Source organism: Homarus americanus, unplaced genomic scaffold (assembly GCF_018991925.1).
Source record: "Homarus americanus isolate GMGI-L3 unplaced genomic scaffold, GMGI_Hamer_2.0 scaffold11616, whole genome shotgun sequence".
Taxonomy (NCBI): domain Eukaryota; kingdom Metazoa; phylum Arthropoda; class Malacostraca; order Decapoda; family Nephropidae; genus Homarus; species Homarus americanus.
The window spans coordinates 1,769-22,500 of record NW_024747320.1 but is presented as its reverse complement, the minus strand read 5'-3'; positions in this window follow the sequence as shown (position 1 = coordinate 22,500).

Below are 20,732 nucleotides of genomic sequence, written 5' to 3'. Positions count from 1 at the left end.
ACTTTCGCCGGAGGTTTCGTCACGCTCCCGATGGCGAAATCCTCCATTACAGCAAAAGTGTCTGTTTAACCTAACCTTAGTACAAAGTCTATTGGTGTCCTCAATTTTATAGAGGTTAGCCCGAAGTCAATAAGAGACAAAGAAATAATCCAGCAGCCTAAACTGTTTAGCCTGACCGTGGTAAAGTCTAACGGGGACCTTAAATTTTATAGAATAATAATAATACAGGCAACTAACCAACCACTACCGGGCCGCCTAACCTAACCACTACTTTCGCCGGAGGTTTCGTCACGCCCGATGGCGAAATCCTCCATTACAACAAAAGTGTCTGTTTAACCTAACCTTAGTACAAGGTCTATTGGTGTCCTCAATTTTATAGAGGTTAGCCACCCGAAGTCAATAAGAGACAAAGAAATAATCCAAGCAGCCTAAACTGTTTAGCCTGACCGTGGTAAAGTCTAACGGGGACCTTAAATTTTATATAATAATAATAATACAGGCAACTACCTAACCACTACCGGGCCGCTAACCTAACCACTACTTTCGCCGGAGGTTTCGTCACGCTCCCCGATGGCGAAATCCTCCATTACAGCAAAAGTGTCTGTTTAACCTAACCTAGTACAAAAGTCTATTGGTGTCCTCAATTTTATAGGGTTAGCCACCCAAGTCAATAAGAGACAAGGAAATAATCCAAGCAGCCTAAACTGTTTAGCCTGACCGTGGTAAAGTCTAACGGGGACCTTAAATTTTATATAATAATAATAATACAGGCAACTAACCAACCACTACCGGGCCTAACCTAACCACTACTTTCGCCGGAGGTTTCGTCACGCTCCCCGATGGCGAAATCCTCCATTACAACAAAAGTGTCTGTTTAACCTAACCTTAGTACAAGTCTATTGGTGTCCTCAATTTTATAGGTTAGCCACCGAAGTCAATAAGAGACAAAGAAATAATCCAAGCAGCCTAAACTGTTTAGCCTGACCGTGGTAAAGTCTAACGGGGACCTTAAATTTTATATAATAATAATAATACAGGCAACTAACCAACCACTACCGGGCCGCCTAACCTAACCACTTTCGGAGGTTTCGTCACGCTCCCCGATGGCGAAATCCTCCATTACAGCAAAAGTGTCTGTTTAACCTAACCTTAGTACAAAGTCTATTGGTGTCCTCAATTTTATAGAGGTTAGCCACCCGAAGTCAATAAGAGACAAAGAAATAATCCAAGCAGCCACCACTATCTAGCCTAAACTGTTTAGCCTGACGTAGAGTTTTTAATAAATCTGGTGATATGGAACCACACACAACCCCTTAACCTGGGATAATGCAATCAAATGGATAATTGCTAACTATTCTCAGAGATAATGCAATCAAATGGTTAGTTGCTAACCGGGGCTGCGCCCCGGACCCCCTGTGTTAGATACTGTATTTGGTCATGATGAATTGTTTATTAGACTATAAGAAATCCTCTTCCTTCTTGTATTGGCAAGGGAGTTTGCTTTAACTTAGGTATGCTAGCCTAAGTAAAAATAGACACGGAGCGAAGACCTGATTCTTTGCTGCATGTTTGAGTCTGCAACTTTGTTGTGATAACACTCAATCCTAGTGATTGTACTTACTCAACATAGTGACGGTGTAATTACCATCACAGATTGTACGGGAAATTCAACTTTGGAAAAAACAAATATTTGGCCTACCCAAATTTTGACTACTACCCGTGCGTCTACGTCCTGGATTGGCCAATCAGTGGTGCCCCGGTGGCGTGATACATGCACGTTTACTGCGGTGCTCTGATTGGCTGACCGAACGTGTGGTAGGTAGGCTGTTTCTACTCTCTAAGTCCTCTTCTTTCCTTTTTCATCCCCTCATGCACTCCGTTCTTTGAACGGGAGGCGGACTTGATACGGTCGATCCGGCAAGGGAACCTGTGATAGTGCAGGGCACCCCTTGTCCGGGGTCACCGGTAGGTGGCAACTTTTTAGATATTACTATAGTCACAGGTAACCTGGGTGCAGAGCCCGACGCCCGTCCAAGAGGGGGGGCAGGGTCACTGCTCCCAGGCAGGAGCCCTGTGTTATAGGTAGGATTAGATGTAATCAAGAAGATGACAACTAGCATTAGAATAAAACATAGAGATAAGGGACACTCTATTGGAAGGGGAAAAGTGGCAGAAATCACTTACAACAAACTGCAAGTCCACTAACTAGAATATTCAGCACCAATGAAGGTTTTAAAGTAATCTGTAAAGATGACTTTGATTCAGATAAAATCCTTTCAAAAGAAGCAAGAGATATATTTTACAATGAAGGCCTTATTGTTGTCATGCCACCAGAACAAAAAGCAAAAAGATCAGTTTTTGTTCGTCAAGTCGATCAAGAGATCGGGAGGAAGACCTGAAAGAAGAACTGGAACGCCAAAATAGGTGGATGAAGATTGAAGAAGTCATTAAGATAAAGGACTATACTCATGTTTGAAGAAGTGTCAATGGCTGAGAAAGTTTTACAACAGGGCTTTCTAATATTCAACATGTCAGTCACACCATCAAATAAAGAAGGAGACATTCATCAGTCTGCAAACTTGCTTCTCCTGCTACAAATATGAAGAACACACGAGAGACTGTCCGGAAAAAGAAAAAAGTACTGCTCAGATTGTGCAGGCGACGACCATACCTACACTGAATGTAAGAATACACATGTTGGCTGTCTCAACTGTAAGAGAAACGGGAATGTATACATAGGACATAGGACGTTAGCAATGGCATGCCCAATAAAAAACACATGATAAAGTACAAGAAACAAGGAAAAAGGAACAAGACAAGAAGGATACGACATACGTCGAAATAGCAAAAGAGCGGTCCAAGAGGCTCATAGACCAGAATCCACAGTATTAAACCTAAGTGAGCCAATACATGATAAGGTAATGATTAGTATGATCCATGCACATTTGCACAATATCATTGCACCCGGATCATACAATGAGGAATTAAGGAAAATGTTTAAATTGAATAACCTACCAGAGATGATATTTCCAGAGAATCCACAATCCGAAAAACTATTTCAGACAACATATGCAAGCGAACTGAGAGAAAGACTACATCAAGACGAACAAAGGTTTGAGCAAGGAGCAACAGCTGATACACAAGGAACACAAGCGACTGATAGAGATCCCAGACAAATGACTAGAAGTGACAAAGAGAAGATAGAAATAACAAAAGGACAGACAAAGGAGTAGGAGGAGAGAAGATAAGATGGAAACTGATCACAATATACAACCTGAATCTGCTGAAGAAATTGGATTAAAAGTTATCACTACAACAAAACATGGAATCCCAACATCGAGACCAACAGGAGGGACAATAGTAAAAAACTGTGAAGGAGGGATATACAAGTGGACATATCAAGAAAAATCCTAAGTGAAGATTATGTCTGGTCACTAATTACTACGGACAAACTAAAGATTACGGCCAAAGACTTTAAAATAGTAGACCCGTCAGAGTATAGAAGAGTCAGAAGCGGAAACAGGATGATAGGTCTCCTCCAACTGCCACAATCCAAGTATAAGAAATAATGGACAATAGACAAACAGTAAGAACTTTAAGAATAATACAACACAACGTAAGAAACTGGAAGACCGAGAGAATTAACCTAAGTAATATATATCGAAATTGACCCTGACATTATACTAATAAACAGTCACGGTGAGACAGAAAACAACAACATAAAACTCTTTAACTATTATGTAAACCAAAGAAATAAATCGGGCGAGAAAAATGACGGAGTAGCGATAGGTTAAAAGAAACTTAAAATTTAAACTAATTGATGACTTCCAGGATGAATTTCTAGCAATAAAATAAATACAACTCAAGGAGACGTAATTATTGCTACTACTTACCTATAGAAGACCTATTAAAATTGGCTAACAATAGTCATCCGATGTACATCTTAGGAGACTTTAACGCCAGACATAGGATTTTTGACAATACAAATAATAACGTCGTGGAAACGCCCTAATCAATTAATAAATTTAGGAAAATCAATCATCTGGGTCCTAACTTTCCAACCTGGAGAAATCACAATACACAATCGACACCAGACAAAATTTTTACCAACAACAAAGCCTTTTCAATTACCATATAATACAGGCACAGGCAGTGACCATCTGCCAATTATACTAACACTGTCAACAAGCCCCATACAGATACCAATAAAAAGAGACTGAAAATGAGTAAAACAGACTGGGACAGCTTCAAAGACGACTTAAGTAATCACCACTCGATTAACCTACAAGGAAAACAACAGAAGATATAGACTCAGAAATGGACAGACTGCACTCAGCAATAAAAACATCTATAACCAAACACACTCCTACTTCACACTTTAGAACATTACCCAACAACAGACTACCAGAAGAAGTTAAATTAATCCAGACCTATTACAATGAAATAAACAGGTATATGGAAAGACACGGCAGTAACAGATGGCTATTGTTACGAGTTGGGGATTTAGAATATAGTTATACGTCTACCCAGATCCCAACAGGTAACAACAATAAAAAACAAAGACAATCGGACTATAAAAGGGTAGACAAAGGATGCGAGTTTTCGTTGTATATATACCATAATCCCTTAACAAAATATTCAGCTTATAAATTACCCTTAACCAAACTTAACCTAAACATTAACAGTATATACATATTAATAAACATAAAACAATCTCGAAGCAAAGTGGACGGGAAATTAATACAAGAGATACTAGTACTTAAGTGAGGAGCTGAGATGGCTGACGAGTAAGGCTGAGTATGAGACGGTAGGTAGTCACTGCACGTACGTAGGTTTAGAGGATAGATGATCCTGTGGTCACTTCCCAGAGCCAAGTGCTCTCTCCTCGAATGGAGGTGACGCAACAACCAGGATAGGGAGAAACCTCGGTGGTAACTAAGACGAGTCATACTCGTGTCTCGTCCCTAGATGGCGTTGCTCGTGGTGCTGGGTAGGTAGATCAGGACAATAGATGGCGTGCTTCGTAGTGCTGGGTGGAGGGGTTCGTAACACACCCCCTCCAAGACCTCCGTAGCGCGGGCGCGAAGGAGGTGATCCTGGTGCGTCTGGAGAGTAGCTGCTGCATTTCCACTGGAGCTCGGGATAAGGAGTCTGCAATCAGGTTATAGGGCTGGGTGAGGAGAGCCCAGCGGAGGATTCGCTGGTTGGAGGTCTTGTTGGTTTGGATGAACGTGAGTGGGTTATGGTCGGTGAAGACTAGGGTTGTTTGTGGGCAAGACTGGAGGTAACATTCAAACTTCTTTATTGCCAACACCAGAGCCAAGGCCTCCTTCTCTATGGTCGAGTAGTTGGTCTGATGTTTTTTCAACTTGGCGGAGTAATATGCCACAGGGTGAAGAACATCAGTGGTTGGGTCGGGTTGTAGGAGCACAGCCCCCACTCCGACCACTAGCGTCGATTTGCAGATGGAAGGGCGAGGTGTAGTCAGGCTTGGAGGCAAGGAAGGCTTTGAGGCGGTGGAAACTGGTCGCACCTCTGGTTCCAGATGTAAGGGACCGCAGAACTGGTAAGGTCTGTGAGGGTCCGGCCACGCTGGAGAAGTTACTGCAGAACCGACGGTAGTAGCCGCACATCCCCAGGAAGCGCATGAGTTCCTTCCTCGTCCTTGGAGTGGGGAAGGACAAGATGGCTCTAACGTTTGCGTCCTTGGGTCTCACCATACCATGCCCAACGATATGTCCCAGGTAAGTCACTGAGGCCCGGCCAAAAGCAGATTTAGCCAGGTTTATGGTGAATCCAGTCTCTTGCAGTCGTGCAAACAGTATCTCCAAACGCACCAGATGTTCGTCCCAGCTGTCCGACACCACCACCAGGTCATCCAGGTAGGCGAACGTCCCACCTAGGTCCTGAATTAGGAAGTTGATGGCCCTCTGGAATGTGGCCGGAGCATTAGAAAAGCCAAACGCCATAACCAAATATTGAAAAAGACCAAATGGAGTTATAAATGCCGAGATTATTTTGGCCTATCCGTGAGTCCCACTTGATAATATCCTTTCAATAAGTCCACCGTACTGATAAATTTGGCACAGCCTATGCTGTCTATTATATCTTCAATCAAAGGTAAAGGGTAGGAGTCTGAGACAGTGACCTGGTTCACTTTACGATAATCGGTACAGAAACGAAAAGTGCCATCGGGTTTTGGAATGAGAAGGCAAGGTGAAGCCCAGGGGAGGTACTAGGCTCAGCTAAGTTATGTTTTAACAAAAAATCTACCTCCTTTTTCATAATCTTTTTTTTGTGGATTTAGTCGATAGGCTGATTGCCTAATGGGTTGTACATCATCCGAGATTAGCTTAATATCATGTTTAAGTATATTGCAAAACCCTGGGAGGTCTGATGTGACTTTAGGAAATGTTGATAATAACTTAGTGAGATCTTTTGCTTGAGATGGATTCAGAACAGAAAAATACTCATCCAAGTTGTTGAGTATGTGACTGTTAGTAGGGTTTTCTTTAGGTAGAGTCTAAATTCTCCAATAGGTCCATGTCATCTGTCTCCGGCTCCGGCCTGACAAAACCGTATGCAATACAGGTTGACTTATAGCCTCTGGGATGTCTTCCTCTGACTGCCTGGAATGGTAAAGTTTCATGAGATTAATGTGAACAAGTTGTGAATCTTTTCTGCGATCAGGAGTATGGACTATATAGTGAGAGGAGATAGTTTATTAGCAACTATATAGGACCAGTAAACTTGCTTTTAAGGGAGAGCCTGGAATGGGTAGAAAGAGTAACACTTTGTCACCTGGAGAAAATGATCTTTAACTAATTTAGGTTGGGACTTCACCATTTTTTCTTGGACTTTTTAAGTTTGACTGAGCAATGGTTCGGACTTCAGTTAATTTGTCCCTTAAAGTGTCAATGTATTGGGAAACTGTTGCAGCTTAATAGATGGAGTGTCAAACCACTGCTCCTTTACTATTTTAAGGGGTCCCTTATTTGTCTCCCATATAGTAACTCGAACGGGAGAAACCCAATGACTCCTGGGGACATTCCTGATGGCAAAGAGTAACAAGTCTATGCTTTCATCCCATTCCTTTTGGTGTTCTATACAGTATTTTTGAGCATTGATGTACAATGGTCCACACTGAGTCTTTCATCACCTGTTTGAAAAGATTGCTCGTAAAATTGGTGCCCTGATCGGATTGGATCTCTTTAGGAATGCCCACTGAAGTGAAAAGGTGCAAAAGATGTTTGATTACGTTTTTGAAGTGATGCTTTTAAGGAAAAGCCTCAGGATAACGTGTACTGGTATCCATAACTGTGAGCAGGAATTGATTTCCTTCTTAGTCTTTGTAATGGGCCCACAATCCACAACAATCTTTTCAAATGGTGTAGAAAATACTGGGATGGGCTTAATGGGAGCTGCTGGTATACTTTCATTTGGTTTTCCTACCATTTGACAAATATGACAAGATTTTAGGTATTTTGACACATCCTTCCTAAGTCCAGGCCAATAATAGTGTTGGAGGAGCTTTTATATGTTTTCAGGATTCCCAAATGTCCTGAAATACCATCATGGGCAAGGGCAATTAATGCTGGTCTGACTGAGGTGGGAATTACCACTTGATGTATTTCAGACCACGTGTCTAGATGGGCAAGCTCAGGGGCCTATAGGCCCTCATCAAAACCCCTTCATGATAATAAAAACACGGAAGGGTGTTAAAATCTTTACCCTCAACTGCTGCATGATGAAGTTTAGTCAAAGATGGATCAGATTGTTGGGCTTTAACGAGCTCATCCTTACTAATTGTCTTATTGTACAGATCTTCTGTGGGTAGGAAAATATTAGAGGTGGTTTTAGACGAAGAGGGCCCATTTCGCACACTCTGTGACCGGGTGACAGCACAAGATGGGAAAAGATGAGGAATAGTTTCTTTAAGGTCAGTGGTGGAGTTGACAGGTAAGGGAGAGTCGACTGTCTTTATGTTAGGAACCACTAGATCTCCTACCAAGTCATTACCCAATAATAAATGAATGCCGCACACAGGCATTGGGTCTTTCCTTATGGCTATTTGCACTTCCCCAGTAATCAAGGGACATTGGAGGTGCACTTTAGCTAAAGGATAGGAAGAATGGGATGAGAGATCTGAAATTAGAACACTCTCATTAGTAAATGCGTAGATATATCGGGAATGACGTTAAACAGGAGGATAGATTGTGCTGCGCCCGTATCACGTAGTATACGAATAGGAAAGAACGAGACCCCTCTATGATTGAAATTTTTCCCTCATAGGTGAATGAAGAGAAGAGATCCTGATGGGGCCTTTCCACATTGGTATTTGCTATTGGTTTGGACTTGGGATCCAGGGAACTACTTTTAGCAATTCGACACTTTGGGTGTTTACAATTCTGGATCGTATGGCCTGGGTTTTACAGTAAGAACAAGTAAGCTTGGTTGCATCGGAGTAGGTGTGGACCTTTCGACCTACCACTCACGTTCCCAAGGTTATCATCAGAGGAGGACCTAACATGTCGGGAAGTACCACGTTCTCTACTGCCCAGTGACTCCCAACAAAGCGTACGCATCAGCCAGCTCAGCAGCACGCCCTAAATTAACCTCTCCACGCTCCTCCACATGCTTCAAGATGTGAAATGGTATCTTGCTCTTCCACTCCTCCAGGACTACCAAATTTAACAAATCCTGAAATGTGGAGGTCTCTGTAGCCTCTAACCACTTCTTAAAAACCTAAGCTTTTCTTGAGCAAACTCAACAAAGGTGTGGGAAAATGGTTTGGTTAGTTTACGAAACTTCTGCCGGTATCCATCTGGCGTGATAGCATAAGAGGTGAGGATATTCTTTTTACGTTATCATAGTCATCAGTCTGGTCTAAACAGTTATAAACTCTACGAGCCTTACCATATAATTTAGGAACTAACACTGACACCCACTGGTCCTTTGGCCACTCATTCTTCCCGGCTATTTTCTCAAAAGTCCTAAATGACCCGTCCATATCGGATTCATCAAACCCGGGAACAAGGGAAGAAGCAGTAGCAGGGTTAAAAGCAGCTAGTTTCTCTCTTAATGCCACTTCCTTTGATCTAAACTCCGATGTTAAGGTGACTTCTATCTCTCTTACCTGTAGTTCTTTCAGTCTAACCTCCTGCTCCAACTTGGCCCGTTCCATCATTTCCTCATGCTCCAACTTGGCCTGTTCCGACCTTCCCTCATGCTCCAACTTGTGCTCCAACTTGGCCTGTTCCGACCCCTGCTCCAACTCGAGTTCTTTCATTTTGATTTGGAACTCGAACCTAGCTCGTTCCAGTTCTAAGGCGTCTATTCGTTGTGTTTCTTGTTGAGGGCTAGCCAGACCTGAAGCAACTTCTGAGTGAGGAGGGGTGGTGGATAGTGGTTGAAGTTTCTTGGACATGGGCGTTAATCTGTCAACAGCGGATTCTTTTAAAACTTCATGTTGAACCAGCACTTCAATCACATGATTTTTAACATTTCCTTAGTCAGTTGCTGTGAAAATGGGATATTATAATAGTTGGCTATTTCTTTCCATTCTTTCTTCAGGATATTAACACGTAATTTAGCTACGGAAGGATTTTCAATAAAATCCTGGAGATCAAAACCTGAGGTGGCCATTGTTAAGAAAAATAGGATAAATTAACTAATGGTCCAAAGATAAGATAAGTGGATAACCCTAGAAAATATCACGGCAGTGGATAACCAGAAAGTCCCGAAAACTAACCAAGTTATACCTAGGAAATTACACTTATGATTATTGTTCTTCTGAGAAGATCCTTAGATAAGGATAAGAGATTACGGCATTAATATAAAGATCCGGATATACTTGAAAGAGTAGGCGTATTAATGGCATTACGGCATTAATATAAAGATCCGGATTAACAACCCTGATAAATGGTATGATTGACCCTGAATGAGATAATGAGAAGAACAATAATTGAGGCTTTATAATTATGGGGTCCTGGTAGAGCGGGCGTCCCAAGATATCACTTCACCGTAAACTAGTGACTATGGAACAGCCTACTCTGGAGTGAGGGTACGGCATTAAACAGATCCGGATTCTTCCCTACACTCGATAAGACTTACTACACAACTGCCACGTGTAATAACAGGTAAGCCTTATGACACTTGGAACCTAATATCCTACGTCTGTCACTCTTACTGTACGATAATACCAATATATGCAAACACATATGAAGGAAACTTTAAACCACCGTAAAGCAATTGTGAACAGAAGTGACTGGGAGGAATAATTAACACTGAGTAACAAGGAGGAAGGAATATGGTACTTAAGGTCGTGTCCTGTCACGGTCGCCATTTGTTACGAGTTGGGGATTTAGAATATAGTTATACGTCTACCCAGATCCCAACAGGTAACAACAATAAAAAACAAAGACAATCGGACTATAAAAGGGTAGACAAAGGATGCGAGTTTTCGTTGTATATAATAGAGTACCATAAATCCCTTAACAAAATATTCAGCTTATAAATTACCCTTAACCAAACTTAACCTAAACATTAACAGTATATACATATTAATAAACATAAAACAATCTCGAAGCAAGTGGACGTGGGGAAATTAATACAAGAGATACTAGTACTTAAGTGAGGAGCTGAGATGGCTGACGAGTAAGGCTGAGTATTGTAGAAGACGGTAGGTAGTCACTGCACGTAGGTTTAGAGGATAGATGATCCTGTGGTCACTTCCCAGAGCCAAGTGCTCTCTCCTCGAATTGGAGGTGACGCAACAACCAGGATAGGGAGAAGGGAAACCTCGGTGGTAACTAAGACGAGTCATACTCGTGTCTCGTCCCTAGATGGCGTTGCTCGTGGTGCTGGGTAGGTAGATCAGGACAATAGATGGCGTGCTTCGTAGTGCTGGGTGGAGGGTTCGTAACACTATATACGACACAGATAGCACTACAGATAAAATTAAGAGACGCATGTAAGGAAGCAAACAATAAAAAATGGAATGATATTATAATGGCGGCTGACATGACTAAAGACACAAAAACATTTTGGACTTCCATAAACAAGATGAGGGGCACAACAAGCAAAAAACACCATACATTAAAGACCAAATGGAAACAAAATTGCACGAGGAAAATGAACAAGAGTCAGCATTCAAAAGGAATGGGTAAAAGTTTTAAAATATCAGATGAGGAAAATGAAGATTTTGATAGTGAACACGAAGAAAGGATAGAAGAAGAAATGGAAGACAAATACATAGAATCACCCCAAGGCAATATATAGACTATAACTTATTACCTAATAATCAAATAATAACCATGGGAGAAATGATGCACTGTCTGAGGAAATTTAAGGAAAAAGCCCTGGGCTCACAGGTATTACACGAAATATGATCATGAATCTACCTGAAAACATTTTAAATACACTATTAAACATTTATAACGCATGCTTAATAACTGGTTACTTTCCAGACAAACTAAAATATGCTAAAATGATATTTATTCCTAAAGAGGGTAAGGACAATAAGGAAATATTAAACTACAGGCCAATATCTTTATTAGAAATTACCGGGAAACTATTGGAAAAATATTAAATTCAAGACTTATAGCCTTTTAACACAACATGGGAAAACTAACAACAGACAACATGGATTTATGCCCAATAGAAATACCCTAACTGCAATAGCTATAATAACGGAAATAATTGCAATAGAAAAAAAAGGGTAACCAGATCAATATAATTTTAAGGATGTTTCTAAGGCTTTTGATAAAGTTGGGCATTTAGGCTTGAAATATAAAATATTAAAACTGGGACTTAACGAATACATGCTAAGAATATTGTGTAACTATTTAGATGATAGGAGAGCACAAATTCAAATTGGAAACTTTTAGGAACTATGTTTAATCTTGAGAGTGGAGTACCTCAAGGAGGATGCCTTTCTCCAACACTATATACAATTTATACTTCAGACACACCTCAACCTACCCCTTTAGTGAATATGTAATGTTTGCTGATGATATTACTCAAATAGTATCATACCCAGGAAAATCAACTCAATTTATGGCACTCTACACGGTAAGAGCGATAAAAACATAAATGATTTTGAGAAAAATGGAAAATCAGGACAAATAAGAACAAATTCAAGATAATACCAATAGCCAAGATTAAAACAAGTCCAGTAATAGTCGACCAGAACTATACCCATACGACACTGAAGGTAGGATGCTTGGATTAAAACTAACAAAAAGAGATATATAACATACTTAAAAGATAAAGAACGACAGGCAAGAATAAGATTATCAAAAATAAAACGCTTTAAGAACCTTAGCATTAATAACAAAAGAAAGATTTATATTGCCCTTGTCAAATCAATTATGGACTACCCACCCATCCCATTGAACACCCTTAGTAAAACGTGCATTAAAAGGTTACAAACAGTACAAAATATAGCCCTCAGATTTATATATAACATAAAATATACAGACCACATCAATAATGAACAGCTACACAAGAGAGCAAACCTCTTAGCAATCAATGTAGATATACACAACAAAGCTGTAAATATTTGGAAAAAAGTGACTGAACTTAACACAGAAACATATCAAAACTGGAAAAATAATATAGACAGGAAGAAGTAATTGAACCACCTCCTGCCTCAATATACACATTTCTACATAAAACATTACTAGAGGAATAAAGATGAGAGTGACCAACCAGCTCCACTAAGAACCTGGCATACAGTGTACCTTTAGACTAACACAACTAACACTTAACTAACACCAAAAAAAATGTGACTACCCTCCCAGTTACACAAGGACCTGGGGCCTAACTCAACAATAACAAAAATAATAATAATAAGCAGCATTATATAAATAAACCAATATTAATACAAAGGTCTGACGACCCAAGGGAGCAGAACAAAGACAAAACACCAATAAGAAAGATGAAGCGATCTGGTTGAGCCCAGATTCTTTCTACTCCTACTGTATTTCAGTTTCACCCTTTTTCCTAATAATCTTCTTTCACCTCTTAACTAATGACTTCGTATCGTATCGTATATCTAGCCTAAACTGTTTAGCCTGACGTAGAGTTTTTAATAAATCTGGTGATATGGAACCACACACACCCCCTTAACCTGGGATAATGCAATCAAATGGATAATTGCTAACTATTCTCAGAGATAATGCAATCAAATGGTTAGTTTAAGGGGCTGCGCCCCGGACCCCTGTGTTAGATACTGTATTTGGTCATGATGAATTGTTTATTAGACTATAAGAAATCCTCTTCCTTCTTGTATTGGCAAGGAGTTTGCTTTAGGTATGCTAGCCTAAGTAAAAAATAGATGCCCTTCCTTATTGGTGTTGTCGATGGCACAGCACAGCACAGCACCGTGCCTATGACGAAATCAACTTCATTAAACTCAACTCATACTTCAAATGCACCAAGAGAACTTGCACAAATGGGAGACCGTCAAAGTCAATCGGGGTCGATTTAATAGCATACTACAGAAACTTGCACACCGAATGGGAGACGTCAATCGATTTGATAGCATACTACAGAATGGGTCGTCAATCGACATACTACAGAAACTTGCACACCCGAATGGGTCGATTTAATAGCATACTACAGAAACTTGCACACCCGAATGGGAGACCGTCAAAGTCAATCGGGGTCGATTTAATAGCATACTACAGAAACTTGCACACCTGGGAGACCGTCAAAGTCAATCGGGGTCGATTTAATAGCATACTACAGAAACTTGCACAGAGTCAAAGTCAATCGGGGATCGATTTGATAGCATACCACAGAAACTTGCACACCCGAATGCCGTCAAAGTCAATCGTCGATTTAATAGCATACTACAGAAACGAATGGGACACCGTCAAAGTCAATCGGGGTCGATTTATAGCATACTACAGAAACTTGCACACCGAATGGGAGACCGTCAAACATATTGCAACACCATACTACAGAAACTTGCACCCGAATGGGAGACCGTCAAAGTCAATCGGGGTCGATTTGATAGCATACTACAATTTCAATAAGCATACCAGAAACTTGCACACCCGAATGGAGACCGTCAAAGTCAATCGGTCGATTTATAGCATACTACAGAGCATGGTCAATCAATCGGGGGTCGATTTAATAGCATACTACAGAAACTTGCACACCCGAATGGGAGACCGTCAAAGTCAATCGGGGGTCGATTTAATAGCATACTACAGAAACTTGCACACCCGAATGGGAGACCGTCAAAGTCAATCGGGGTCGATTTGATAGCATACTACAGAAACTTGCACACCCGAATGGGAGGCAGTCAAAGTCAATCGGGGGTCGATTCAATAGCATACTACCAGAAACTTGCACACCCGAATGGGAGACAGTCAAAGTCAATCGGGGGTCGATTTAATAGCATACTACAGAAACTTGCACACCCGAATGGGAGACAGTCAAAGTCAATCGGGGGTCGATTTGATAGCATACTACAGAAACTTGCACACCCGAATGGGAGACAGCCAAGTCAATCGGGGGGCCGATTTAATAGCATACTACAGAGCCCTGCACACCTGAATGGGAGATCACAAAGTCAATCGGGGTCGATTTAATAGCATACCACAGAAACTTGCACACCCGAATGGGAGACCGTCAAAGTCAATCGGGGGTCGATTTGATAGCATACTACAGAAACTTGCATACCCGAATGGGAGACAGTCAAAGTCAATCGGGGGTCGATTTAATAACATACTACAGAAACTTGCACACCCGAATGGGAGACAGACAAAGTCAATCGGGGATCGATTTAATAGCATACTACAGAAACTTGCACACCCGAATGGGAGACCGTCAAAGTCAATCGGGGGTCGATTTAATAGCATACTACAGAAACTTGCACACCCGAATGGGAGACCGTCAAAGTCAATCGGGGGTCGATTTCATAGCATACTACAGAAACTTGCACACCCGAATGGGAGCCAGTCAAAGTCAATCGGGGGTCGATTTAATAGCATACTACAGAAACTTGCACACCCGAATGGGAGACCGTCAGAGTCAATCGAGGGTCGATTTAATAGCATACTATACAAAATGATCCGAGAATGTGCACACACCGAGTGGGAGACGGTGATGAAAGCGTCCGCCCTTGTACACTGGATGGCACTATTTCACTATAGTAAGGGGTAGGGGCACCTCGGTCATATTATACAACATACCAGAGAAGTTCCACACCCGCATGGGAGACCGTCAAAGGGAATCGGGGGTCGATTTGATAGCATACTACAGAGAACTTGCACACCCGAATGGGAGACCGTCAAAGTCAATCGGGGGTCGATTTGATAGCATACTACAGAGAACTTGCACACCCGAATGGGAGACAGTCAAAGTCAATCGGGGGTCGATTTAATAGCATACTACAGAAACTTGCACACCCGAATGGGAGACCGTCAAAGTCAATCGGGGGTCGATTTGATAGCATACTACAGAAACTTGCACACCCGAATGGGAGACCGTCAAAGTCAATCGGGGGTCGATTTGATAGCATACTACAGAAACTTGCACACCCGAATGGGAGACAGTGAAAGTCAATCGGGGGTCGATTTAATAGCATACTACAGAAACTTGCACACCCGAATGGGAGACAGTGAAAGTCAATCGGGGGTCGATTTAATAGCATACTACAGAAACTTGCACACCCGAATGGGAGACCGTCAAAGTCAATCGGGGGTCGATTTAATAGCATACTACAGAAACTTGCACACCCGAATGGGAGACCGTCAAAGTCAATCGGGGGTCGATTTGATAGCATACTACAGAAACTTGCACACCCGAATGGGAGACAGTCAAAGTCAATCGGGGGTCGATTTAATAGCATACTACAGAAACTTGCACACCCGAATGGGAGACCGTCAAAGTCAATCGGGGGTCGAGCATACTTTACAAAATGATCCGAGAATCTGCACACACACACCGAGTGGGAGACGGTGATGAAAACGTCCGCCCTTATATGTTCGATTGCACTATTTCACTATATTAAGGGGAGAGGGTGCCTTCGCACACATATTTGGTGTGAAATATCTTCCGCCCCCCAGCGGAGCGCTTCGGCGCCTCTGCGAAGCAAAGCGCGGCATTCAAAAACAACAACCAAAATTGCTGTCGCTTTCCCTTCCCTGCCCTGCAATGGCTGGAGCAGCAGCAGAAGAAGAGAGAGAAAATAGTCTCATGGGGTCAGAGGAATGGCAGTGGAGCGCGATCTATGAATTTCACTAGCCAGGTCTGTCTCCCAATTGAACATTATTACTCCTCTCGGCGCGCACGTCGCCACCGCGGTTTCCGCGACAGCAGCAGCATCATGATGTTGCGTCTATTGTAAGTCCGGAACCGGGTTATTCGGCTGTTCGCGAACAGTCAGGTTTTAACCTTGCCTAACAAACGATCAAACAACTTCCACTCTCGAGGTGCGGTACGGTGACTGTCCTATCGTCCGCTCTTGTATGCTGGATTGCACTATTTCACTATATTAAGGGGAGAGGGTGCCTTCACACACATATTCGATGTGAAATATCTTCCGCCCCCAGCGGAGCGCTTCGGCGCCTCTGCGAAGCAAAACGCGGCATTCAAAAACAACAACCAAAATTGCCGTCGATTTCCTCTCCCTGCCCTGCAATGGCTGGAGCAGAAGGAGAGCGAGAGAGAGAATAGTCTCATTGGGTCAGAGGAATGGCAGTGGAGCGGGCTAATGGCGAGTAGGCTCGCGATCTATCAATTACACTAGCCAGGTCGCTCTCCCTATTGAACATTATTACTCTCTCACGTCGCCACTGCGGTTTCTGCGACAGCAGCAGCATCATCATGATGTTGCATCCACCAATTAGTCCGGAACCGGGTTATTCGGCTGTCTGCGAACAGTCCGGTTTTAACCTTACCCAACATCCACTCTCGAGGTGCGGTACGGTGAATGTCCTATCGTCCGACCTTGTATGCTGGATTGCACTATTTCACTATATTAAGGGGAGAGGGTGCCTTCACACACATATTCGGTGTGAAATATCTTCCGCCCCCCAGCGGAGCGCTTCGGCGCCTCTGCGAAGCAAAGCGCGGCATTCAAAAACAACAACCAAAATTGCCGTCGCTTCCCTGCCCTGCAATGGCTGGAGCAGAAGGAGAGAGAGAGAGATTTTAGTCTCATTGGATCAGAGGAATGGCAGTGGAGCGGGCTTATGGCGAGTAGGCTCGCGCTCTATCAATTACACTTGCCAGGTCTCTCTTCCGTTTGGACATTATTTACTCCGTCTCTCTCTCTCTCTCTCTCGGCGCACACGTCGCCACCCTACTAGTTTCCGTCACAGCATATGCTGCGGCCTTTCAGTCCGGAACGGGGCTCCCCTTCGCCTTGCTGTCTGCCCAACTTAGCGGACTTGCGTTGGCTGATCACCCCGTCTTCGCGTCTGTGCCGGCCTTCAATGCAGCGCCCAACCGTCTCTTGACCGAGATTCATTGCACTATTCCACGCGCAAACGGCTACCCTAAATGTGCATAGACAACGCTCATGGTTCAACACGACCAGGGCGCAGTCTGGGAGCCGAGTATACTAAAAAGAGAGTTTAGCAGCCAAAACTCGTCAAAGCACACGTTGGGTTACCCCATCACCTAACAACGATGATGGCGGTTCCCACCCGTGAAATACACAACCTAAACAATATTGGGCGACGATGGCGCTCATGAGCCCACGTCCCCACAAACAGTAAGAGAAAGAGAGAGAGGAGGAGATGGGCCAATGTCTTATGCCTCGCTGGGGCAAAGAGAAGAGAAGAGGAGCGGATAAGGGAGGAGATTGGCCAACGTGCGGTCCCTCGCCCAATGTCGGCTGCCTCGCTGGAGCTGGGTAAAGAGGAGAGGAGCGGATAAGGGAGGAGATTGGCACACACGGTGGCGCTGCCGGCGCCGAGGATAGCGAGAGAAGGTGCAGTTTGATCTGATCATCTGGTTTGCTATTTCTCTAAGGCCAACGTGCGGTCCCTCGCCCAATGTCGGCTGCCTCGCTGGGGCAAAGAGAAGAGGAGAGGATAAGGGAGGAGATTGGCACACACGGTGGCGCTGCCGGCGCCGAGGATAGCGAGAGAAGGTGCAGTTTGATCTGATCATCTGGTTTGCTATTTCTCTAAAGCCAACGTGCGGTCCCTCGCCCAATGTCTTCTGCCTCGCTGGGGCAAAGAGAAGAGGAGCGGATAAGGGAGGAGATTCGCCAACGTGCGGTCCCTCGCCCAATGTCGGCTGCCTCGCTGGAGCTGGGGCAAAGAGGAGCGGATAAGGGAGGAGATTAGCACACACGGTGGCGCTGCCGGCGCCGAGGATAGCAAGAGAAGGTGCAGTTAGATCTGATCATCTGGTTTGCTATTTCTCTAAGGCCAACGTGCGGTCCCTCGCCCAATGTCTTCTGCCTCTCTCTCAATCTCACTATTTTGGCCGCCGTGATAGGCGCCGCCCACAGCAGCAGCTACCTGGTTGATCCTGCCAGTAGTCATATGCTTGTCTCAAAGATTAAGCCATGCATGTGTAAGTACAAGCCGATTTAAGGCGAAACCGCGAATGGCTCATTAAATCAGCTATGTTTCATTGGATCTGTAAACCCACTTGCTTGGATAACTGTGGCAATTCTAGAGCTAATACATGCAATTGGTCTCTGACCGCAAGGGAAGAGCGCTTTTATTAGTTCAAAACTGGTCGGGCCCCGGTCCGTAACCCACCTGTGGTGAATCTGAATAACTTCGGGCTGAGCGCACGGTCTCCGCACCGGCGCCGCTTCTTTCAAGTGTCTGCCTTATCAGCTTTCGATTGTAGGTTATGCGCCTACAATGGCTATAACGGGTAACGGGGAATCAGGGTTCGATTCGGGAGAGGGAGCCTGAGAAACGGCTACCACATCTAAGGAAAGACGCGCTTAGTACGCCGTGCCTCGGCGGGGAGGTGAGTGGCGAAAATAGCGATGTGAGTCTCATCGAGGAGCCTGCGAAATGGAATGAGTACACTTTAAATCCTTTAACGGTATCATTGGAGGGCAGAATCTGGTGCCGGCAACCGCGATGATTCAGCTCCAATAAGCGTATATTAAAGTTGTTGCGGTTAAAAAGCTCGTAGTTGGATCTCAGTTCGGACTGGCCGGTGCACGCCCAGTGTTTACTGTCACGCTCGAACAACCGCCCACGCCATTTCGCCGCCGGGATAACTCTTTGTGGCGAGTGTCGAGTGGCGGAGAAGTTTACCCAGAAAAAATTAGAGTGCTCAGAGCAGGCTATTTGAATGGCCCGAATAATTGATGCATGGAATAATGGAATAGGACCTCGGTTCTATTTTGTTGGTTCGGAACAGAGGTAATGATATCGGAACAGGCAGGGGCATTCATGCGACGCTAGGGGTGAGGTGTGGACCGTCGCAAGACGAACTACTGTAACATTTGCCAGGATGTTTTTCATTAATCAAGAACGAAAGTTAGAGGTTCGAAGGCGATCAGATGCCGCCCTAGTTCTAACCATAAACGATGCCAACTAGCGATCCGCCGGCGTTATTCCCATGACCCGGCGGGCAGCTTCCGGGAAACCAAAGTCTTTGGGTTCCGGGGGAAGTATGGTTGCAAAGCTGAAACTTAAAGGAATTGACGGAAGGGCACCACCAGGAGTGGAGCCTGCGGCTTAATTTGACTCAACACGGGAAACCTCACCAGGCCCAGACACCGGAAGGATTGACAGATTGAGAGCTCTTTCTCGATTCGGTGGGTGGTGGTGCATAGCCGTTCTTAGTTGGTGGAGCAGTTTGTCTGGTTAATTGATAACCGAACGAGACTCTGGCCTACTAGTGATCTGACGGATCTCGAAAATGGTGTCCAGGTTACGCTTCTTCTTAGAGGATAAGCGGCAATTCTAGCCGCACGAGATTGAGCAATAACAGGTCTGTGATGCCCTTAGATGTTCTGGAGCCGCCTGCCTTTACTGAAGGGATCGCCAGGTTTTCCCCTCCGAGAGGAGCGGGTAACCCGTTCAAAGCCTTTCTTGATAGGGATTGGGGCTTGCAATTGTTTCCCATGAACGAGGAATTCCCAGTAAGTGCAAGTCATCAGCTTGCGCTGACTACGTCCCTGCCCTTTGTACACACCGCCCGTCGCTACTACCGATTGAATGATTTAGTGAGGCCTTGGGACTGGCGCTCTTGGATTGTCGGCCCCGTTGCCCGCGAGGGTTTTCTGGGGTCGTCGCCTCGAGCTGACGGAAAGATGTCCAAACTTGATCATTTAGAGGAAGTAAAAGTCGTAACAAGGTTTCCGTGGGTGAACCTGCGGAAGGATCATTAACAGAGAGAAAGAGAACGGGGCGCTCTTAAAACTACTACTACTACTCTCCTGATTTGGGCGGTCTCGGGCTCTGCTCTGGCAACTCCAGCAGCGAAAGAGGACAATCCCGGCCCCCGCACCAAAAATAGGTACCACCACGCTGTAGGTGGACCACACTCGGGCGAGAGCGCGAAGACCGGAGGAGGAGGACGGACGGGGCTTTGGACGGCTGCCCGTCCGTTCCTTACTACCGGCGAATAAGCCTCTTGACCCAAAAGAGTGAAATTCAAGTGTCAAAAAACAACAACAAGCCGTCCGGCCAAACCCAAACCACAAACTTGGGCTATGTCTGTCAAACCCTTTCATTGAGACTCGACCTGTGATGGTTAGTCGCAAAAAGACCAAATGGCAAATACAC